This window comes from Eriocheir sinensis, chromosome 17, assembly GCF_024679095.1.
Source record: "Eriocheir sinensis breed Jianghai 21 chromosome 17, ASM2467909v1, whole genome shotgun sequence".
Lineage (NCBI taxonomy): Eukaryota > Metazoa > Arthropoda > Malacostraca > Decapoda > Varunidae > Eriocheir > Eriocheir sinensis.
In genome coordinates this window covers 7,249,082-7,274,674 of record NC_066525.1, presented here as the reverse complement: position 1 = coordinate 7,274,674, position 25,593 = coordinate 7,249,082, and the positions used below count along the sequence as shown (strand labels likewise).

Below are 25,593 nucleotides of genomic sequence, written 5' to 3'. Positions count from 1 at the left end.
GAGTAAGATTAGAAAGTAAGGCAAAGAAACAAGCATCGTTAAAGGGATTAGCCTAAAAAATACAGACGAGACGGAGAGTGTTCATTCAGCCCGATAAAAAAAAAAATATGATGTAGAAATTGAATAAATGAGTAAGAATAGAAAGTAAGGCAAAGAAACAAACATCATTAAAGGGATTAGCCTAAAAAATACAGACGAGACGGAGTTTTCATTCAGCCCGATAAAAAAAAAATATGATGTAGAAATTGAATAAATGAGTAAGAGTTGAAAGTAAGGCAGAAAAACAAGCATCATTAAAGAGATTAGCCTAAAAAATAAGTAAATACAGACGTGGAAAGTATTCGAACAGTAAAAAAAAAAAATAATGATGTAGAAACTGAATACTAAGTTAATACGAGTAGACTGTATTACCAGAAATCACGGACTTAACAAATAACATTAAACTGATTAGTTGAAAAATACAGGCGAGATGGAAAGTATTCATAGTAAAAAAAAAATATATGATGTAGAAATTGAAAAACAAAAAAGGGGTAGAAAGTAATGCAAGGAAACAAATAACATTAACGTGATTAGTTGAAAAATACAGGCGAGTGGGTGAGTATTCATAGCAAAAAAAAAATTATGTAGAAATTGAAAAAAGACTACAAAAAAAAAGGGTTATAAGTAAGGCAAGGAAAAAAATAACAATAAACTGATCAGCAAAAAATACAGACTGGAAAGTATTCATTCATGGTTAGACAAAAATATATGATGTAGAAATTGAGATAAACAAAACAAAAAAAAAGGATAAAAAGTAAAGCAAGGAAGCAAATAACAATAAACTGATTAGCCAAAAATACAGACTGGAAAGTACTTATTCATGGCTAGACGAAAATATATGATGTAGAAACTGAAAAAATAAATACGAGGGGCAAGTAAGGCCAAAAATCACGAGGTGGCTGACTGGTACAGGAAAGAATGAGATAAATGGGAGGGAAAGTAACTATAGATGAAGTATAAGAAATAGAAAAATGTCGAGGAAAGGGAAGAAGTAGAGAGGAAAGGAGAGGGGAGTTAAGGAAAAAAAGAACAGCAATGGAAAGAAAGAATAGAGAAAAGGATGTGATAAAAGGGAAGGAAAATAACTGAAGATGAAGTAGAAGTAGAAGAGTTTCGAGGAAGGGGATGAAGTAGAGAGGAGGCGCGGTGTCCTGGAAGACCTTGGTTCGAGTCCCACCCGGCGTTACAACCTGACAATTTTCAGTCACCGCCAAGTGGCCTAAGACTACCCACATGCTGTGCTAACCAGAGAGAAGCAAAGATTAGTTCCGGAGAGCAGCATGAAGCAAGCACGATGGCGCCATTGTAAAACACTTGCTTGCACCACTAATAGGCTAAACCCAAACAGCAGACCCCTTCATGAAAGCCCTCCAGCGATATAGGCCGAACGTGAAAGAAAAAGCCTAACAGAATAGAAATGTGACATGGAAAGTATTCACTGCGCCAGAAGAATTGTATGATGTAGAAATCGAATAAATGAAAACAAGTAGAAAGTAGGAAAGGCCAGGGAGCAAAAATAGTGAATGGTCCAGCCGCCACAAAATCATATCCAATCTTACTTTTATCGAAACCACCGCCGCCTCGTACCTACTCCTTCCTTCCTTGACAAATGGACTCTTTCCTTTCCTTCCTTTTCTTCCTCCTGCCGTCCTTTTCTCCTTCCCCGCCATACACTCTCCCCCTTCCACCCAACCTACCACGCCTTCCTCCCTTTCCCTTCTCCCTGCTAAACATACTTCTGCCTTCCTTTCGTCTCTCCTCGTCACCTCCAGCCCACCTTTCCTTTCCTTCCTTTTCTTCCTTCCGCCGTCCCTTTCTACTTCTCCACCATACACTACTTTTCTCTCTCTCCCTCATAACCAACCGCACCTTCCTTACTCCCTTCCCCTCCTCCCTGCTACCCACACCTCTCCCTCCATTTAATCCACACTGTCTCCATGCTTCTTACCCTCTTCTCCTTCTCCTCCTTCCACCCACTACACTTTTTCCCCTCCCTCCTCCTCCTCCCTGCCATCCATATCTCTTCTGCCTTCCTTTCGTCCCTCCCTGTCACCTCCAACCTTCCTCCCCCCTCCGGATATGCGTGACCATTACGTAGTTTCCCGGGTGGTCCGAAATTCACTCTTAAGTACCCTCAATAGCAGTATAAATCTCAAGAATAATCATCCTACTCATTACAAGGGTATTTCCGGAGTTGGTTTAGCAGCGTACACGAGTTTACTATAAATGCGAAAATCTAAAGCTATTGAACTCTTAATGTCAGTAGTTTATGGATTTCAAATATATATAATCAAGCTTCTCATTATTAAAGTATTTCCGGAGTTGGTTTAGCAGCGTACACGAGTTTACTATAAATGCGAAAATCTAAAGCTATTGAACTCTTAATGTTAGTAGTTTATGGATTTCAAATATATATAATCAAGCTTCTCATTGTTAAAGTATTTCCGGAGTTGGTTTAGCAGCGTACGCGGGTAAACTATAAATGCGAAAATCTAAAGCTATTGAACTCTTAATGCCGGTAGTTTATGGATTTCAAATATATATAATCAAGCTTCTCATTGTTAAAGTATTTCCGGAATTGGTTTAACACTGTACGCGGGTAAACTATAAACGCGTGATTCTACAGTTATTCCATATATTTTTCTCTCTAGATTATTACTTCATCTTTAGACATTACATACAGACGCCTCAGATATAGACATACTACTCTATACTACTTATATTACTCTACTACTATAAATACTTGAACCTAAAGTAGTTTCATATTATTCTCTAGCCTACTACTTCACTCCATACGGATATACAGACATGCACAGACACAATTCAGATATACAGACATACTAACTACTACTACTACTGCTTCTACTACAACGTACTATACTACTCTACTCTCATACTACATCTTCTACTCACCCATTCAGCTTCAAGTCCACTCAGATTCCTTTCGCCAACCCATCACAGCCTCCGGAGTGTGTAGGGCACCATGGAAGGGCTCAGAAGGCGAGGGAAGCGTGGAGTGGTGATGAAGTGCCAAGGGTAGTTTTGCTTGACGCCGTCCGTGGTGGTCTCTATTAGCGTCCACAGTGCCGTAGTAAAAAAGGCTCTGGAAAGATATCGAGGGCTTTGTGTTATTGTTTACTTCTCGATCAGTATTGCGTGTGTTATAATCTTTTCATACATTTGATTAAGAGTAAAATTTCACGTGTTTTAAATATGGTATGAGAAAAGTGCAAATCAGTATCTCAACATTGGTTCTCTTGTCCCTCTAAAAAATATAATAGCTGCTGAAGAGAAAAATAGATAGATAGATAGATAGATAGAGAGAGAGAGAGAGAGAGAGAGAGAGAGAGAGAGAGAGAGAGAGAGAGAGAGAGAGAGAGAGAGAGAGAAAATATTTAACCTCACCTCGTAAATATGTCATATAAAGAGTCATTATGCCGAAGACCGGAAACAGGACAAAAGGGAGCGACTCAAACCACGGCATTTATTTGAGTAAAGAGCAGAAGAGAGAGAGAGAGAGAGAGAGAGAGAGAGAGAGAGAGAGAGAGAGAGAGAGAGAGAGAGAGAGAGAGAGAGAGAGAGATTATGAGTGTGTGTGCTGTGTGTGTGAGTGTGTGCGTGCGTGCGTCCTGCTGTGTTCGTTCGACAGCTCATCTACTCCGAGGGGCAGAAGGTGTGGCGGAAGGAAGGACAGGCGTGAGAGGGCTTGGAGGACGAGGAACATTTTGGTATAATCATAAAAACTAAGTGGAGATACATTCATTCGCACTCAGTTCTCATTTATACACTCTGGAAGACTTTACAATTATTTTTTTTCCTCCTTGTTTTCCAGTGAGGTCATTCGCTTCTCTCTGATTGGTGCATATGCGTGATAGGTAGAGGCAGTTCTTTCTGAGAGGTGCTGAGCGGAGTGCAGATTTAGCGTGATGGAGCCTAGTCGTGCGTTAATGGTCTCTCTCTCTCTTTTCACTGTCTTCGGAGCTACTGTGTCTGTGTTGATGTTAAGTTTTGGGTGTCATTTGTGGGACACCTCTCCTCCCGAAATTGACCTCTCTTTCGGCCACCTCTTTTGATTCTTTTTATAGGAGCAGCGAGTAGCGGGCTTTTATTATTTATTGTTTCCTTTTTTTATGCCCTTGAGCTGTCTCCTTTGTTGTAAAAAAAAAAAAAAAAAAAAAAAGCTGAGTTGATGTTCTTTAGTTGAAGGTGTGGTGGTGGCGAGGCCAGATCCGACAGGTCTTCCCTTCGCTCACTGTGTACGTGCTTAGTGTTGAGTCACGGCTCCCCTCAGCGCCGCCACCACCACCTGCAGAGCAAAGAGAGATGTGTTTGGTAATTTCCTCCGCTTCATTAACCATTGCACGACTGAAATTGAAAGAAATGTAGTGCGCACATTTTTTTTTTTTTTTTTTTTTTTTTTACGTCGCGGCCTATAGCGCCGGTAGGCTTTTTCCCGGTGGGATCTGATGGTCGGCCCAAGGCTTATTCCCGGTGGGTCCTGATGGTCGGCCCAGCCCGTTCTGGCGCAGGCGAATGTTTATAGTGGCGCCATCTTGCATTGGCTCATGCTGCCCTCCCGGAGCTCATCTTTAATCCTAGAATCTAGAGTCCGGGTTGATAGGTGGTCTTCTGGACAGCATGTGGGTAGTTTTAAGCCACTCGGCGGCGGCTGAAAAATCCCAGCTTGGTGGCACCGGGCGGGGATTGAACTCGCGTCCTCCTGAACGCGGTGGTGTTACTCTGTCGATTCAGCCACCGCCTGACTTGCGTTTTCAATTGCTTTAACTATTAAAGCAAAATTGAACCACATTTTGTTTTTGTTTTACTAACAGTGCCGTAGTAAAAAGAGCCTCTGGAAAGATATCGAAAGCTTTGTGTTATTGTTTACTTCTCGATCAGCGTTGCGTGCGTGTTATAATCTATTCATACATTTGATGAAGAGTAAAATTTCACGTGTTTTAAAAGTATGAGAAAAGTGCAAATCAGTGTCTCAAACATTGGTTCTCTTGTTCCTCTAAAAATACATTAAGAACATTAGCTACCGATTACTCTAACAAACGAACCAAAAAAATCTGAGTGTGAACATTAGGTTAGATGGTAGCCGAGTGGCGAGCGTGCGGACGTGGTAAGCCCAAGGACCGGGGTTCAATCCCACCGCAAGAGGCTGACAATTTTCAACCATTGACGACTGGCAGAAGATTACCCACGTGCCGTTCAGATCATCAATCAACTCTAAACACAAGTGCCTTTGGTCAGGAGGAGGACCGGGGAGCACCATGGGCCAAGGAAGAGTCATACATCACGGCAGTCACTTTAAAAAAATTCGCCCGCGCTACTAAGGGCCTGAGGCTGTCCGCCATGCCGCATGAGAGAGCCTATTGGCGTTATTGGTAGCAAAATAATAAGAAAAAAAACACTAATCAATACTAGAAACAAATTATATATATCGTAGAAATTATCCGCAAATTAACACCATTCTAGTTATTTTCATTTCAAGTCTGTTTAAACGAGAAGTGACAGAATTTGCAGACAGTAAGATTTGCTCATAATGTGGATATGTAATGTAATGTACCACACCCCACAGTACATTACATTACATATCCACACATGTAAGAATATTATTTAAACAAAGTAGTTTCGCTGCCACGCAACAAGCAGTGAAAAAGAAATTCTGACTTCAAAACAGTCATAATGGTTGTTGTATTTCGTCCGCCACAGGACAGTGAGTGTGTGTGGTCAGTGATTTTCCTGTCAATGGAGGAAGTTGTGTTCCGAACGGCAGCGGTGATAAACTGCTCCGGGGCTTAAATGCGGGTTTGCTTGTGATGGCCTTGTGTGCTGTGTGTTTATACCGCCTTGTTTGGCTTGCAGATGAAGTCGTTCTTTTTAGGGAGACTAGTGATGAACTGCAGCGTATGACAGAACTAAGCAGGGGGAGTCTACAGGGAGGGATGAAGATAAATAAGAGGAATAAAGGAATAAAGAGAGAGGGGTAAAGGATGGAGAAAAGGGAGAAAGACACACGTAAGAAACTGAGCTAGGGAAATACAGACAAAAAGATAGATATGAAAAGGATGAAAGAGAAAGGAAAGAGGAAGGAAGAGAGACACACGAAGGGACAGAAGGACAGATAAACTTACAGATACAAGGGAAGGAAAACAAATTAGGGGGAGGGAAACAGATACACGAAGGGAACTAAGGAAAAGAGGGTAAAATATCAGATAAACAGACTGAAGGGGATGAAGAGGGATGGAAGAAAGTGGAACAAATAGTCATTCAGGAGGCAGCTCTGGACACAGTAAAGGAATATCGTCACCTTCGTAAACAGATCGCCTGAGTCATTATTTTCTACTTTACAGGAAATCAGAAAAGAACTGCCATCATCTCATTTGGCTTAAGATTTAGGCAGAAATGAAAAGGCCAATTCTAGTACACTCAAACCCTGAATGACCAAGGGAACTATACAAAAATGGGCGTCACATGTTGAAAAATTGATGTAGATAAAAACCTGGAAATCGCTGAAAAACGACTTAGGCGATTACTTTATGAGGGTGACGATATGTACACTAGGATGAGAGATGCAAACAAATCCCTCACTAGAGAAGGCAGATGACTACCCGGAATTGACCTTTCTTTTGGCTACTCTTTACTTTTATCTTTTATAGGAGCGGCGATTAGCGAGCTTTTTTTTTGTACTCTTTTTAATGCCCTTGAGCCGTGTCCTCTGATGTAAAAAAAAAAAAAAAAAGATGCATAACGCGACTTGGTTACTCAATGCTTCCACCTCCACATATACACATGGCCTGATATGCTTAAAATACACGTTCCGATCCAGTACTAATACTTGAGTTACTTCACAAATTAAAACAAACTATAAACTAGACAGCGAGAGGCAGGCACACTGCTCTTGGTTCCGTCAAAAAAAGTTAAAAAAAAACAACGCTTAGAATACAACTGGCTATCAGCGCGAAAATTCTGAAGAACGCTGAATTTCGCAATACGTGGTTGTAAATCTGACAAAAGGAAAACACCCGGAAATGGCGTGATAGAGTTCTGGGTGATGCAGTGAGGCCGCGACAGCAGCGGCGGCGGCAGGACAGGAAAACATTCTTCTTCTAGGATGATATAACGTAAATATATGCTTTGGTGTTAATTTTTTATATCTGGCCACTTTGGGGGTCTGACAGGCAAGTAATGGCGCTTTGTGTGAGGGGGGAGGGGAGGGGAGAGGGAGGGTATGTTCTCTTGTTTGTCTGTGTGAGTACGTGTGTATGTTGCAATAGGTAAACTTCACTTTTTTTGCAACATACAACCAAAGTAAAGCCACGCATGAATCTGACACGGAACTACAATTAAAAACGAAGCAATTTATTCAACAGCAAATAAGGCGAAAAAATAGGAAAAGGAGAAGAGGTACATAAAAAAGGTGCATTACGAGACACTTCCGGCCGAGGAGGAGGAGGAGGAGGAGGCCAAGAGGGGAGGGAGGTTAGCAGGACGGGAAGGAAGTAGAGAGAGAAATAGAGGAGAAGGAGACGGATGACGGTACGAGAGAGTAGGGAGGAGGGAGTAGAGAGTAGGCAATAGGTGGGTTGAAGGTCCTTTGGTAGAAGTGGAGGAAAACAAGAGGAATAAAGGAAGGGAGAAAAGGAGAGAAGAGAGAAGAAAGGAGAGAGTAGAGAGTAGGCAATAGGTGGGTTGAAGGTCCTTTGGTAGAAGTGGAGGAAAACAAGAGGAATAAAGGAAGGGAGAAAAGGAGAGAAGAGAGAAGAAAGGAGAGATATTAAGAAGGAATACAAGGAAATAGGATAAGAGATAGAAAGATAGATAGATGGATAGCGGCAAAGAGAGAGGGGTGAAGGATGGAGGAAAGGGAGGAGGGCACACGTAAGAAACTGAGCTAGGGAAAAAAAGAAAGGATGAGGCACGTAGAAATACAGATAAAAAGATGGATATGAAAAGAATGAAAGAGAAAGGAAAGAGGAAGGAAGAGAGACACGAAGGGACAGAAGGACAAATAAACTTACAGATATTAGAAAGGGAAAACAAGTTAGGGGGAGGGAGGCAGATACACGAAGGGAACTAAGGAAATGAGGGTAAAATATCAAATAGACAGACTGAAGGGGATGAAGAGGGATGGAAGAAAGGAAACAGATGAAGGAAGGAAGACACAAAGGACCGTATTACTAAACATTCCGTCGCCCAAGTACACATATTTGACAAGGCTTTCGTAGGAGTTTTGGCCGTTTCCAGGAGTAGTTTTATGACCCTGGTGGTAGTGTGACCGTTCTTCTGTACCGTGGACCTAAAGAAACACTCATTACAACTCAATTGATCCCCTCTTTGACCTATAGAAATACTGATGTGAGAAGCGAATGTCTCATAATATCGATCTAAAGACGCAAGAAAAGGAAAATTGAAGAGGAAGGGAAGAAAATGAGGGTAAAATAATACATAGACTGATGGAGATAAGAACATAAGAACATAAGAACGCAGGAGTCTGCAAGAGGCCGGTAGGCCTGTACGAGGCAGCTCCTTTGACCCTAAGCTCCCGTGTATCTAACCCCACCTATTATCGCTGTCCATGAATTTATCTAGTCTATTTTTGAATGTGACAATTGTATTGGCACTCACCACATGACTGCTAAGCCTATTCCACTCATCCACCACCCTGTTAGTAAACCAATTTTTGCCTATGTCCCTGTTGAATCTGAATTTATCCAGTTTAAACCCGTTACTTCGTGTCCTACCCGGTTCTCTTACCAACAAAACCTTATGAATGTCTCCCTTATTAAAGCCCTTCATCCATTTATAAACCTCGATCATGTCTCCACGCACCCTTCGCCTTTCTAGAGAATGCAAGTTTAACTGTTTGAGTCTTTCCTCGTATGGCAAGTTTCTCAACCCCTGAATCATCTTAGTCATCCTCCTCTGCACCGATTCTAACATTTTGATATCCATTCTATAGTAGGGTGACCAGAACTGAACCGCATAGTCAAGATGAGGTCTAACTAATGCTAAATATAGTTTGAGGAAGACTTGGGCTTCTGTTGCTTACGCTCCTTGAAATAAATCCCAGTACCCTATTAGCTCGATTTCTAGCTTGAATGCATTGTGCCCTTGGACGGAGATCAGAGCTCACTAAGACCCCTAAATCCCTCTCGCACCCAGACCTACTTATGAGAGTGTCATTTAAGCAATAGTTATGTGAGGGGTTGTTCCTACCTACACTCAGAATACTGCACTTCACTACATTGAACTCCATCTGCCATTTATCCGCCCAGTCATATAATCTGTTGAGTTCACCTTGGAGAATACTAGCGTCCTGATCCGACTCAATTACTCTACCGATCTTCGTATCATCTGCAAATTTACTAACATCACTACTAATTCCTGTGTCTAAGTCATTGATATAAATAATAAACAAAAGTGGACCTAATACCGAACCTTGTGGGACCCCACTCGTAACACATCCCCAGTCAGATCTTTTACCATTGATTTGCACTCTTTGCTTCCTATTGCTAAGCCACGCCTTGACCCAGTTCAAAACTTTACCCTCTACTCCGTGAGCCTGTAATTTAAGCAACAGTCGTTGGTGAGGAACTTTGTCAAACGCTTTACTAAAATCAAGATAGATTACATCATAATTTTCATCTCTGTCAACCGCCTCAAATACTTTATTGTAGAAGGACAAGAGATTGGTGAGGCATGACCTACCTTTTGTGAACCCATGCTGCGAGTCGTGAATTAAGCTATGTTTCTCTAAATGCTCCAGAATGTTCCTGGCTATTATGGACTCCAGCATCTTCCCTATAACCGATGTTAAGCTAATAGGGCGATAGATGAAGAGGAAAGTAAGAAAGGAGAGAGAGATAAAGGAGGAGAGCCGTGAAGAAAGACGCAAGAAAAGTAGAATAAGCCTGAAATGATAGATACTGATAAGGATGAAAAAGGAAGAGAGGGAGGGAGGGAGACGCAAGGAGAGACGCGAGAGGTGTCAAAAGGACCAGACCAGACGAGGGGGACGAGAATGGTGGTTTGTGCAAGAGATTATGAGCATCTTTCACTCGACCGCAAAATAAGGGTGCTTGTCCACGAGCCTGACGCCACATAAGCTTACACAACCGCAGTGAGCGACGAAGGCGGTGGGGAAGGTGTGACTGAGGATTAAGGAAAGGGAAGGAAGGAAGGAAGGAGGGATGGAAGGATGGACTCAATCTGAAGGGGAGGGAGAGGCAGGGAGAGGGAGTCAAAAGATCAGCAGGATAATTTGAAAGGAGAAAGTGATAGTAAATTGTAAAGTTTAATTATGTATGAGATTTATCGGGGGAAGAAGAAGAAGAAGAAGAAGAAGAAGAAGAAGAAGAAGAAGAAGAAGAAGAAGAAGAAGAAATACAACAACAACAACAACAACAACAGCAACAACATCAACAACAACAACAACAACACGAAGAACAAGAACAAGAAGAAAGAGGAAGAAAGAGGAAGGAAGAAAAAAAGTAAAGTGCATTGATGGAATACTAGGCAGAAGATGAAGAAGAGAGGATAGGGAGGAGGAAGGGCCGGAGTGACGGATCAACACACAGAAAGACAAGGAAGGAGAGCGAGAGAGGAGCGGCAAGGGAGCGTTATCAAGAGAGCGTGGTGTGAATATTAACGACGAGACTTGCCATGTTATTAATTAGGGAGAGATTAGGAGAGAAAGCTGCGGCGAAGCGAACATTAGATTAGCGGCCTGAGGATAAGAAAAAAAAAAACCAGATACGATGGAAATGTATATTATGAATTGCGTTTCGTGGCGGAACACACACACACACACACACACACACATACACACACACACACACTAAAACACTCTCTCATGCTGTTGTTAATATTAATACAGTGTTCCCCCCTCACCTTCCCCCTTCCCCTTCCCAACACAATATAGCAAGACACCCTCCACCCCCCTGCCTCCCCTTTCCCTCACCTCTCCAGCGGCTTCCTGCCCCCCCCCCCCCCGCGGATTCATCAGCGCACGAGCCATCTTCCTCACGCCGTCGCTTCTGCATCGTCCACACGTTAATTGGACGGGTAGGGCTTCAATTTGCACATCCTTGTTCACCTGTAATTTGGAGCAGGTGAGCCAGTGTGAGTGGGCGTGGCGTTGCGGTCGTGTGCAGGGCGCGTCGAGGGCTCAGGGCTGTATTTTAAGACACCATCGCTTCTCACATCAACTATTTCTAACGGTCAAACAGGGGATCAATCGGGTTTTCATGAGTGTTTTTTAAGGTTCATGGCACAGAAGAAGGGTCAAACTACCACCAGGGTCATAAAACTACCCCTGGAAAGGCCTACAGCTCCTACGAAAGTCACGTCAAATATGTGAACTTGGGAGACGAAATGTTTTAAAATACGACCCAATTCTCCCTTCCTGCCGTCCCCGTGCCCCTCCTCCTCCTCCTCCTCCTCCCTCTTCCTCCGCCAACTCTTCATTCCGTCACATCTTCCTTCACCCCCGACACCCCTTATTTCCCGCTTCCTGTGCAGTCCTCGCCCGCTATGGTGCTTCCCTTCCTCTCCTTTATGCTTGTTCTATCTCGATGATTTATGTGACGCCTCCGTGTCTGGCAGCATGTGTTTTGGTCTCCTTCTGTAATGGTGTATGATTATGTTTTCCTTTGCGTGCTTCCATACTTACGAACTCGAATGTTAACTTTTTATTTTATTTCTCGTTCTTTTTACTAATGACAATCCCGTTTTTTCATGCTATATTATCTGATTATAAATTTAGTTCTGTGCTACCCTCGAGAATTCACTGTTATTTTTCCGAGATCTCGCTCCGTAATATAAAACGTAATCAAATGTAATAAAATAAAATTAAGATAAGGTGTGTTCTGTAATGTCCTTCAACGACGCTTACACGACATATTTTTTTGCAATGTGGATTCGTATTTCAAATTTAAAATTACGAATCTAATTTTTTTTTTAACTTGGAAACTCTCATCACCGACATTACACTTAAGATTGCTTTTTTTTTTTTTAACTTCTCGGTGGTTTTCTTCTCTTGCAAGAACCTAATTTTTTCTTATCTGAAAGGTAGGAGCAGCGCGAAGGGTGAAGGCGTTGCGTGATGTTTGTGAAAGCCACGAGACTCCACGCGCAGAGTAGTTATATCATTACAATTTTAGTGATGAATAGAATTAACGCCATTACTCACACACGCCTAAAGCTAGAGTGCTAGACATTGCATCGCCCGCGTTACCTCAGCCGCCCTTCATGAGTGTCACGTTCGCCACTCACCGACCAGCCCACCAGATCTGGATGACTGACGAGGAGCTGCTTTGTCCGGGCCAGGGGTGGATCAAATACAATTGTATTTGTATTTGAATTGTATTTAAATACAATTTTAATGTATTTGTATTTGTATTTGTATTTTGGCACCCAGAAAAAAAGTATTTTATATTTTTATTTATATTTCGTGTCAAAACCATTTGAGGAGGATAATTACTGTTAAGTAAATAGAAAAAGAAGTAATGTTAAGCCGCGTTAAGGCAGATAAGGAAACAGATTAAGGTTGAAGGCGAAGAGAGAAAGGATTAACGTCAGATCACGGGGAAAGCGGAGTAAGGAAAACATTAAGGTTGAGGGCGAAGGAGGAAAAAAAGATTAAAGGTGGGGAGTAAGAAGGAAATTAACCTCAGGTCACATGGAGGTGGAGTGTAGGAACTAGAAAGTGATTAAGGTAATAAGATAATTAATGTTGGAGTTACTGAGGGATGGGTGGCTCAGAAGAAGGATCCGCCCGCAAAAATGTGTGACGTCACGGAAATGGGAGGCGTAGGGTATGAGATGTGAGTGAAGACGACGAGAGAGACAGTAAACCGATCTACTGCTTTAACTTGGCAAATGCACTACAGTCATCTATCAAAAAGAGGTTGCATCCATTTCTTGAGAGGACTGATGTCATTGCCGCAGCTGTCATGGACCCCAGGTTTAAGCTGGCATGGATGCCATGTAAGGAAATGCAAAAGGAAAAGGTTTCCAAGATTGTGGACCTAATTATTTCCGAGTCAACTCAGTCGACCTTGAAGAAGAAAACATTTCAAGAAAGTGAGCCTTTCGTCTTTTCGGCTGGCATGAGTGCAACACGACCTCGTCTTTTTGCCAACATGCCTCAAGCTGGGCAAATGATGGCCAGTGCATCAACAAATGACACTACAGTGGTGAAGGCAGAACTTGAAACGTACCTAGAAGAAGGTGTTCTGCCTTTTTATGTCAATCCACTGAGGTACTGGCGGGATGCAAAAAGCTTCAGAATTTTGAAGCACTTTGCCAAGAATATTCTAGGGTGTTGTGCAACGTCGGCACCATCTGAGAGGGTGTTTAGTAAGGCCGGCAATTCTTACACTCCTGAGCGAGGAAAACTCTGCCCGGAAACCTTCCGGGCATTAATGATGATAAAATGCAATCATGATATGTAAAGTGTAAACTTGTGAAAAAAAGCATCTATATTTTTTTGCATAATTTCAGGAGTATTTTTATTTGTATCTTTGAAATCTGGAATAGGAGTGTTTGTATTTTTATTTGTATTTTTGGAATCCCGAACGAAAGTATTTGTATTTGTATTTGTCTTATAAAAAATCAGTATATGTTCCAACCCTGGTCAGGGCGCAGCGGCTTGTATTGGCCAGGGAGAAAATAATAAATAAAGAGGAAACCCGAGATTAGGCGCAGGACTGGCAATCATCCACGCTGACCACCTCGCCACAACACGGATATTTTGGAAGGCCTCGGAAATCATTGGCTCGTTCCTTCAGCACTGTCATAGCTTTTCTGTCTGTCGTTGTTGTTGTTTTTCGCTACTATGAAATGCCGGAACATATGGATAATATTTCATCGCTGTCTTATGATGCATCAGAACGTCCATTTCAGCTTAATTTGGTTGTTCATTGTTGATTGCTCCTCCAACACTGGTATAACTCTTCTGCCTGTTTTTTTTTTATGTTTTCGCGACTATGAAATGCTGGAACACATGGATAATATTCATTCGCTGTCTCAAGATACATTAGAACGTCCATTTCAGCTTAATTTGGTTGTTCATTGTTGATTGCTCCTCCAACACTGGTATAACTCTTCTGCCTGTTTTTTTTTATGAAATGCTGGAGCACATGGATAATATTCAATCGCTGTCTCAAGATGCATTAGAACGTCCATTTCTTCTTAATTTTGTTCTCCATTGTTGCTTGTTCTTCCACCACTGGTATAGTTCTTCTGTCTGTTTCTTTTTTATGCTTTCGTGACTGTTAAAGATGTTAATACACATAAATAATAAACATACAGTCTCAAGAAGCATTAGAACGTCCATTTCAGCTTAATTTGGTTGTTCATTGTTGATTGTTCCTTCACCGCTGTCATTACTTTTCTGCCTGTTTTTTTTATGTTTACGTGACTATGCAAAGCTAAACCACATGAATAATATTTGAAAGCAGTCTCAAGGCGCATTAACACGTCTATTTCACTTTAATTTCGTTGTTCATTGTTGGTTGTTCCTCCATCATCGGCATAGCTTTTCTGTCATTTTTTTTTTTATGATTTCGTGACTAATAAATGCTAGTACACATAAATAACATATATACAAACACTAGTAAATGCTAGTACACATAAATAACATATATACAAACACTAATAAATGCTAGTACACATAAATAACATATATACAAACACTAATAAATGCTAGTACACATAAATAACATATATACAAACACTAATAAATGCTAGTACACATAAATAACATATATACAAACACTAATAAATGCTATTACACATAAATAACATATATACAAACACTAATAAATGCTAATACACATAAATAACACATATACAAACACTAATAAATGCTAGTACACATAAATAACATATATACAAACACTAATAAATGCTAATACACGTAAATAACACATATACAAACACTAATAAATGCAAGTACACATAAATAACATATATACAAACACTAATAAATGCTAGTACACATAAATAACATATATACAGACAATCTCACGATACATTGTCACATCCATTTCAGCTTAATTTCATTGTCTTCTGTATTTTTTTTTTCTGTGTTCGTGACTATGAAATGTTAAAACACAAAAATAATACATACATGCAGTCTCAAGATGTATTAGAGCGTCCATTTCAGCTTCGTTGTCCATTGTTGGTTGGTCCTTCACCATCGTCTGTTTTTTGTGTGTTCGTGACTATACAATCCTAATACACATAAAAAAATACACACAAGATGCATTAGAACGTCCGTCTCAGCTTAATTTCGTTGTCCATTATCATCATCATTATCTTCTCATTTTGTTTTGCTTTTTCTTCGCTTTATTTTTCACTTTAGACTAAACTGGACCCCCGGAGAGACCATCTGTGCTTGCAAATTAGTTTAAGTCTTGAACGTCCACTTAGGCGCCTTCGTGGTTACTTCGAAAACAAACAAGAGACAGCAGCAATGACAACATAAACAAGACACAATATAAAATAATAATAATAATAATAATAATAATAATAATAATAATAATAATAATAATAATAATAATAATAATAATAATAACAATGAGTAGCGGGCTTTTTTCACATTTGTTACCTTTTTTTAGGCCCTTGAACCGACTCCTGTGCAGTAAAAAAAAAAAAAAATAATAATAATAATAATAATAATAATAATAACGACTCAAAATTTGATGCATTATACATTTTTGTTTTCCCTTCCTTCTTCCACCACAGTGAATTTTCCACCACCAAATAACAGCCGTAACTCACTTAAGAAAATACACGGTAAAGACCTTTTCTCAGGACTTCTGTCAGTTCTCACACCAGGCATACTCGGTCTTGTACATGCGAATAAATGCGAGTTAGCGTCCCTGTCATCATTATTAAGCAACATTACGGCTTGAGTTATGCTTCCTTTACGAGTCTTTCTTGCTAATGTCGTGGGATCTACGTCTGCCTGCTTTGATGAGTTAATTCGGCCCGTCTGTCCAGCGGCTGTGAGTGTGGGAAACTGAAGTGAATCGACCTGAACCGATAACATGGTGAATACGTCTCGGCTGTTGATTCATTGATGGTGTGAGAAGGAGTGAGTGAGTGAGTGAGTTAGTGGGTGTGAAAGGGGGGTGCATGGATGTTGGAGAGGGTCGGGGGTATGTGTGTGCGCAGGTGTAACCCATTGCAAACGTGTGATATGCAATACTGATTCGCCTCATGTCATCTCGTCCCGGTGGAAAATTGTCCTTATACATACTCGCCGTCTCTGTCTCTCTCTCTTAGCAGGATCGTAGCGTTTACAGAAAAAACATCAATCAATCATGTCTTTGCTGTACCATCATCAGCTGACCCTCTACCTTCCCCTGAAAACTAACGTAAACGGAGACTTAGGAAAAGGAGAACGCTTCCACTCACCTCAATTGGCTCTCACTTCTCTCTCTAAATCGTTGCTATTCCACTGATGTATGAAACGCTTGGGAAAAGGAATAGAAATGCCAAGTAGATTATAGACAAGTAAGCGGATCAGAGGACAATAATTCCACACACCACAGCTTTCTCTTAATGACTTTGTAAATACTTATGAAAACAAATGGAAATAGATATACGGCCAGATAAGGTACCAAGGCTCCAGTCCGGGAAGAAGTGCAAAAATGGATGAAATAGCTGAACAAAAAGGGAAACAGGAAGAGGAAGGAAGAAACAAGTCAAAAGAACCATTACCGGCACCTAAGGACAGATTTTTTAAGGCGTCAGAAAACAAATGGAAATAGAGACATGGCCCAATGAGGTATATTAAGGCTCTAGTCCGGGAAGAAGTGCACAAAATGGATGAAATAGTTAACAAAAAGGGGAACAAGAAGAGGAAGGAAGAAACTAGTGAAAAGAACCAACACAAACACCGATAAACAGATTTTTTTAATGCTTCCGTAAACAAATTAAAATAGATAAGGTACCAAGGGTTTAAAATTCGGCAAAAAAGAGCAAAAAATGGGCGAAAGAGCCGAACAAAAAGGGAAACAGGAAGCAGTGAAAAAAAACATTACCAGCACCTAAAGACAGACTTTTTAACGCTTCAGAAAACAAACGAGGGTCTAATTCGGCAAAAAAAGGAGCAAAAAATGGGCGAAATAGATGAATAATAAAGGAAACAGGAAGGAGCGAAAAGAACCATAACCAGCACCTAAAGAGAGATTTTTTAAGTCTTCAGAAAACAATTGGAAATAGATAAGGGTCCAATTCGGCAAAAAAAAGTGTAGAAAATGGATGAAATAGCCCAACAAAAAGGAAAACAGGAAGCGAAAAGCAGAAACTCATCAAAAGACCCAAAACAAGCACCCAAAAGCAGGGAATTGCTCCTGGTTAGTACCGGAAAGCGTTCATTACCTGTCACGTCCAGGTAAGACCAAGAGGATGAAACAGTGTATTAAAGCTCTGTAAATTACGGGCGCTCCCTCACGCTCCTCGAAGTGTTAGGAGAAAAATGACACGAAATGAGACAATAAAGTGTGGGAGGGACACGGAGGGCCATCTTGCAGACTTTTAGAGTAGGACTGAAAATGGATGGGAGATGGGTGACTGGAGAGAGGGGGGGAGGAAGGGGGGAAGGGGAAATATGAGGACTGTGGGGAAGGTGCGGTATGAAAGCCTTGCACTGAGAAGCCTACAACCTAACCTATTTGTGGTGGTGGTGGTGGTGGTAGTGATGTTGATAACGGTGCTGGTGTTGGTACTGGTGTTGGTTGTGGTGGTGGTGGGAAATATGATGTTGTATGAACTACTTCGAAGGGGATACTGAAGGCAAGTTTACAAGAATAGAGGGAGACAGATATAGATAGATAGTATGGGGGCGAGTTTATATGGAGATCGAGGGAGACAGATAGGTATAGATAAATAGATGGGTCCGTGTGTGTGTGTGTGTGTGTGTGTGTGTGTGTGTGTGTGTGTGTGAGTGTGTGTGTGTGTAGTGGGGTAGCATGACACACGTGACGAGGTAACGAGAGGTCAGCGGAGGTCACGGCCACATCCGCTACCGGTTGACGCCTAAACAAGCGGACACATTGAGGGAAAATTGGAGGTAAAGGAGATTCAGAAAGAGGGAAAGCCGTCCAAAAATACATACAATAGAAGATACAATAACGGGCAAGATACGATGAATCGAAGATGGACGCTTCAATTCTTCTCCCAAATACTCAGAGAAAATACAAATACTCCGTTTCTGTCTGAGGATAAGCAAATCTATAAAGAGGGGAAGCTGTCCAAAACTACATACAATACTACAAAAACTACAAACTACATACAATAAAACATACTACATACAATACATACTACATACAATAAAACATACTACATACAATAAAAGATAAAATACATACTACATACAATAAAATACATACTACATACTACATACAATAAAATACATACTACATACTATAAAAGATGCAATAAGGGGCACAATAGAATTAAAGGTGTAAACTTCGATTTTTTTTCCCCAAAATACCCTGGGAAACTACAAACACTTGGTTCCGGTCTGTCTGTTACTCTGAGGAAGATTATTTTAAACTCTCCGAGGACGCCCAAGAAAGTGAGTGTTTGTGATAGCCAGAAACATCCTGAATTTAGATTACGCAAACAAAATAACATCAGCAAGCGCTTTAGCTAAATCTTCTCACTAATACCATCCTCTCTTGAGCATTTCGTTATCTTTTTATATTTCCCATAAAGTCTGGTATAATTTTTTGTATTCTTCAGTACCATCTTACGAATTCCCTCTTTCCCTCTATCAATCTACCTATCTATCTCAATCTGTACTATCACCTCAAGTTTCCCTTCCTGAACGATGTGTTGCCGCTGTAGTAGAGTCGCAGTTATCTCCTAAACGATGTGTTGCCGCTGTAGTAGAGTCGCACTTATCTCCTAAACGATGTGTTGCCGCTGTAGTAGAGTCGCAGTTATCTCCTAAACGATGTGTTGCCGCTGTAGTAGAGTCGCACTTATCTCCTAAACGATGTGTTGCCGCTGTAGTAGAGTCGCACTTATCTCCTGAACGATGTGTTGCCGCTGTAGTAGAGTCGCAGTTATCTCCTGAACGATGTGTTGCCGCTGTAGTAGAGTCGCACTTATCTCCTAAACGATGTGTTGCCGCTGTAGTAGAGTCGCAGTTATCTCCTAAACGATGTGTTGCCGCTGTAGTAGAGTCGCAGTTATCTCCTAAACGATGTGTTGCCGCTGTAGTAGAGTCGCAGTTATCTCCTAAACGATGTGTTGCCGCTGTAGTAGAGTCGCACTTATCTCCTGAACGATGTGTTGCCGCTGTAGTAGAGTCGCAGTTATCTCCTGAACGATGTGTTGCCGCTGTAGTAGAGTCGCACTTATCTCCTGAACGATGTGTTGCCGCTGTAGTAGAGTCGCACTTATCTCCTGAACGATGTGTTGCCGCTGTAGTAGAGTCGCACTTATCTCCTGAACGATGTGTTGCCGCTGTAGTAGAGTCGCACTTATCTCCTAAACGATGTGTTGCCGCTGTAGTAGAGTCGCAGTTATCTCCTAAACGATGTGTTGCCGCTGTAGTAGAGTCGCAGTTATCTCCTAAACGATGTGTTGCCGCTGTAGTAGAGTCGCAGTTATCTCCTAAACGATGTGTTGCCGCTGTAGTAGAGTCGCACTTATCTCCTGAACGATGTGTTGCCGCTGTAGTAGAGTCGCAGTTATCTCCTAAACGATGTGTTGCCGCTGTAGTAGAGTCGCAGTTATCTCCTAAACGATGTGTTGCCGCTGTAGTAGAGTCGCAGTTATCTCCTAAACGATGTGTTGCCGCTGTAGTAGAGTCGCAGTTATCTCCTAAACGATGTGTTGCCGCTGTAGTAGAGTCGCAGTTATCTCCTAAACGATGTGTTGCCGCTGTAGTAGAGTCGCACTTATCTCCTAAACGATGTGTTGCCGCTGTAGTAGAGTCGCAGTTATCTCCTAAACGATGTGTTGCCGCTGTAGTAGAGTCGCACTTATCTCCTGAACGATGTGTTGCCGCTGTAGTAGAGTCGCACTTATCTCCTGAACGATGTGTTGCCGCTGTAGTAGAGTCGCAGTTATCTCCTAAACGATGTGTTGCCGCTGTAGTAGAGTCGCAGTTATCTCCTGAACGATGTGTTGCCGCTGTAGTAGAGTCGCAGTTATCTCCTGAACGATGTGTTGCCGCTGTAGGAGAGTCGCAGTTATCTCCTGAACGATGTGTTGCCGCTGTAGTAGAGTCGCAGTTATCTCCTGAACGATGTGTTGCCGCTGTAGTAGAGTCGCAGTTATCTCCTGAACGATGTGTTGCCGCTGTAGTAGAGTCGCACTTATCTCCTGAACGATGTGTTGCCGCTGTAGTAGAGTCGCAGTTATCTCCTGAACGATGTGTTGCCGCTGTAGTAGAGTCGCAGTTATCTCCTGAACGATGTGTTGCCGCTGTAGTAGAGTCGCAGTTATCTCCTGAACGATGTGTTGCCGCTGTAGTAGAGTCGCACTTATCTCCTGAACGATGTGTTGCCGCTGTAGTAGAGTCGCAGTTATCTCCTAAAGGTAAAAACAGTTGAAATTCCCAGAAATTTGTTACATTACCCACTTTCTTCCAATTACTCTAATGATCTTTCCCAGACTGACGGTCCTATCAACTCCTACGTCATCACTTGTCAGCCAACGCTCTCAACAGGACTTACATAACCATAGAATTAAGACGGTGCAGAACGCTTGACTTATAATCTTTTTTGTTATTTCAGAAAGGGGCATATGGGACTGAGTGACCTTCAGTGCCTCAAGACTCAAATTATGCACCTGTCACCTGGATCCAACGGCTCCTCTACAGTGTATCTCTATCAGCAGTAATATGTGATTGGAGAAAAAAAAAATATCTGCCTAGAAAGCACTAAGTATTTGCGATTTTTAAGTGAGCACAAAACCAATGCATCAATAATAATGTACATCAGTGCGCGTATTCAGTATTTTTCAAGAGGAAGGTATCAGGACACTTCTCCCGTAATTGGACCCCCCTTTCGGATTATTTACAGGAGCAGCAAGTAGCGGGCTTTTTTTTAATATTGTTTCCTTTTTTTGTGCCCTCTGTACCTGTGGTGTTCTAAGCGCCCCGTTTTGCTCTCTCTCCTTCAGGCGTTGAGGCATCACCAGTACAGCGAGGCGAGATGTGTGGCTCCTTTTGTCCGCCACAAAGTCTGGGTAAAACAACAATAATTTACCGCAGACTTTTCCCACGCACTTCATGTTGTGGTAAGCCTTCACAGCTGACAGGAAACTCTATAAATTGTCCATAAAATCTTCTAGAGATCAATGTAGATGATCATGACGAAAATCTTCCACAAAACAGTGATTGCCCACGTTTGAATATAATTTGGTTCCACAACGTAAACTCATAGCATGATCTTTACAAATGTGTGGTTTTTGTAGATAATGAGATGCGCCAAGATGGTTTGTGGTGCACTGCTGAGATGGAAGGGTGACCGTGTGACGAGGCAGCAGTGCAGTAAGTATGTGACTGGGGCGACCAAGAGGTGTGTGGGGCTGTGTGGGTTGATGAGACTGCGCAGAGATTGACCGGACAGAAGTGTGGGGAGGTAGGGGCGTGCATGACGCTGAAGAGGTCAAGTGATCTGATAGCGGTAAGCACTTTGAAGCAGAAGTACAAAAGGTTAGAGGGAGGGCGGCTGTTGCCTCTACCACGAAGAGAGGAAAGAGGGGGCTATCACTGGGAACAGACAAAGAATGATAATACTCTAATGACGATCAGGAGTAAGAAGTGAACTAGTGCCGGTAATGCCATGGGTGAATAGATAACAAATGGACCCGAAATTGACCTCTCTTTCGGCCACCTCTTTTGATTCTTTTTTGTAGGAGCAGCGAGTAGCGGGCTTTTTTATTATTGTTTCCTTTTTTGTGCCCTTGAGCTGTCTCCTTTGTTGTAAAAAAAAAAAAAAAAAAAAAACGGGAAACAGGCGGCAACCCAAGAATTGTAAGAGAAGTCAGGGCAGATAGAGAACCAATACAGAGATGAAACTAGAACCTTTTTTCCGAGGCTGAAGGAAATACATTATCATCAAACAGGTGGACAACCTTAAGAAAGACTTTTATCCTGCAGTGGACTAATAAAAGCTGATGATTATAATGATTGCCTGTAAGAAGTGGGGCGCGAGAGCCATACATCTTATATCCACAAGCCCCTCACTCTACTTAATGAGGTCAGGGAGAGTGTGTGCAAGGGTAGGAAAAAGAAGATAGTCCAGACCGATGCACGAAAGGAAGGTTGATGATTGGAAAAAGCAGTAAGATAACCAAGACATGACTGCCTGGTTCTGATGATGGGTGAGTGTGTGAGGGAGGTGGAGAGTGTGCAAGGGTCGGGAAAAGCAGATAAAGAGTCCAGCCAGATGCACGAAAGGAAGGTTGATGATTGGAGAGAGCAGTAAGATAACCAAGACATGACTGCGTGGTTCTGATGATGGGTGAGTGTGTGAGGGAGGTGGAGAGTGTGCAAGGGCCGGGAAATGTAGATAAAAGAGTCCAGCCAGATGCACGAAAGGAAGGTTGATGGTTGGAGAGCGACATAAGATGACCAAGACACGAGTGGTTTTGATAATGAATGAGCAAGTGTGTGAGGGTCAGGGGGATGAATGGAAAGTCACGCTGGATAATATACGTGCATACACAGATTAGTGGTGAGTGGACAACCCGCTGGAGATTACTTAGTAACGTTGGTGTGAGCATCATGACTGTCTCGAGAAGCGTCAGTGGGGGTTGCGTCATACGTCAGATGTTGTTGTTTATTTTCTTGTGCTCTTCTCGTTCCACGGCTTTCCTACCTTGAGCAAGCAAATTTAACGCCGGAATTATGTGGCTATCAAAGAGGATGATGAGGATGATGAAGACGATACAAGTAACCTCGGCGAGTACTCATCATGACGCTGTACGCACTAAAGCATCTCCATTGTCGCCACAGTTTGAGGTACGGATTCTTTTTATTTTATTATTTCATTTTTTATACCTCGGAAGAGTTGTATATCAGACGAAAACCTATAGCGTATCATGTAGCGGGACTTATGTAATCCTGAACTACCATGAACTACCACCTCGAGTTTCCTTTAGTGAACAACCTGTTGCTGTTGTGGTAAATAGTTGCAGTTATCTCCTAAAGATACAGTAACAGTTGAGTTATCCACGGCTTTCTTTGTCCTATCACCCATTCTCTTCCTATTACTCCTTAAATCTTTCCCAGCATGACTAACCTAACCACTTTTACATCGTTATTTATCAGACAACGCTCTCAACATGTTTTTCTTTTTTTTACAACAAAGGAGACAGCTCAAGGGCACAAAAAAAAGGAAACAATAATTAAAAAAAAGCCCGCTACTCGCTGCTCCTAAAAAGAATCCAAGGAGGTGGCCGAAATAGGGGTCAATTTCGGGAGGAGAGGTGTCCTGATGTGTCCTTGAGTTGCCTCCTTTACTGTAAAAATTAAGTAATGACATATTGGCGTAAATGATAAATGTCTTTGGGCACGGATACATAGAAATCCCTTGACGTGATCCTCTTCTTCTTCTGTGAGGAGTGTCTTAACCCGGTAGCAGCGACGGGACAAATTTGTAGCTTTACCTTGTACCAGCGACGGAACAAATTTGTGGCTTTACCTTGTACCAGCAACGGGACAAATTTGTGGCTTTACCTTGTACCAGCGACGGAACAAATTTGTGGCTTTACCTTGTACCAGCGACGGAACAAATTTGTGGCTTTACCTTGTACCAGCGACGGAACAAATTTGTGGCTTTACCTTGTACCAGCGACGGAACAAATTTGTGGCTTTACCTTGTACCAGCGACGGAACAAATTTGTGGCTTTACCTTGTACCAGCGACGGAACAAATTTGTGGCTTTACCTTGTACCAGCGACGGGACAAATTTGTGGCTTTACCTTGTAACAGCGACTGGACAAATTTGTGGCTTTACCTTGTACCAGCGACGGGACATATTTGTGGCTTTATCTTGTACCAGCGATGGGACAAATTTGTGGCTTTACCGTGTACCAGCGACGGGCCAAATTTTTGCCCCGATATAAACCCCCAAAATAGATGATGCATAAACTGATAACAAATGCGTTGATATATATTATGAAATGGCTTGCGTGAGTGATGATTTTTTTTCATTGATTAATTCGCTTAGAGGAGCCTTTAAGAAACATGATCCCCGCAGTTACCGGGTTAAGCATAAAAACATTGGTGGGCGTCATCGTACGTCATCCACAGTGAACCACTTACAGTTTTACACCAAAACAAATTGGCGTGAATATTCCAAAGCAATTTCCTAACGCCCCGATATTGATATTAATCTTGGCGGAAGGCATTATTACCTCCATTTGTGTTTTTTCGCTAAACCTGCAAACACCATTATTCGTGGGATTTACTGGGAACTAAAATAGAGCAAAGTGATTGAACTAAGCTGATGTTTCCCACCGCTTTGACCCTTCTCCCACATCCTTCATTTTTTAACTTTGCAGCTGCTGCTCACAAGTTTTTCCGCTCAAGTGCTCTGGCGCTCTGAATTAGTATAACTTTCCCGTCCACACCTTGATTAATATATTCATTGCATCCCTTCTATTACTGTCATCATGTGCTTCCGCTCTTTCTGGATGATGTAATAAGAGTCTGTTGACCTCGCACGACCACTAACATCAACTACTTTGTCCAAAACTGCGTGAAAGACGAGCTGGCTGGACGGAGAGATATGGATGGGTGTTCTTAGGATGCTTCCGGAAGAGGTTAAAAGCGTTCTCATGAGTGTTTTTTCACGTTCATGATATCGAGGCTTTTGTCCACATTCTTAAACGTATCGGGCTCCCATTACGATTATTAGTATTATTCACGGCCATAAAGAAGATTAACCGGGTCCTTGTGAGTGTAGTTCCCATTCAAGATGCAGAAGCCGTGTAAAACTATCGCTATCATCACAAAACAGTACATGACAATCCCAACAACTTCCACGAGAGGCTTTTCAAACAGGTGAACTGAGGTGCCGTAGATACGTTTCAGAATACGGCTTTTCACAAACTACCACCAGGGTCACAAAACTACCCATGGAAATGCTCACAGCTCCTACGAAAGCCTTGTTAAAATGTATGTGCTTGGGCGCCATAATGTTCAGGAATATGGCCCAGGGCGTATGGTGTGACAGGGAGTTGGTGGGGGAGAGGGGAGGGGAGGTCCCGGCCGGCTTTGATTGAATGAGGGGCGGGCCAGGGGAAGGGCAAACACCCCTCGCTACATGGCAATCAGGCTGATATTAGGTAAGAAGTGAAGGTTCATCGTGGTTTCCCCCTCGACGAAATGCGTGTTTACCCGAGGTGTACTTGTGATAATATATATAATTGGTATATTTATAGAGTGGCTGTGGGAGAGTAAGCGCGTAGGAGGAGTGAGGGATGAGGTGGAGGGATGGGGAAAGGGAGGGAAAAGTTAAGGGGAAAGGGAGTATGAAGGAAACTTTTCTCTAAAAACACGCC

At 42.0% G+C, this 25,593-nt stretch overlaps 1 protein-coding gene across 1 annotated transcript in view; it reads right to left on the bottom strand.

Annotated features, from left to right (window-relative positions):
- Positions 1-25,593, bottom strand: part of LOC126999883 (putative uncharacterized protein DDB_G0277255) — a 128,400-nt gene that overhangs the window by 93,882 nt on the left and 8,925 nt on the right. The window contains exon 2 of the mRNA XM_050863006.1: positions 2,953-3,142. The gene's annotated coding sequence lies outside the window, so the exon portion shown is untranslated. The remainder of the gene's footprint in view (positions 1-2,952; positions 3,143-25,593) is intronic.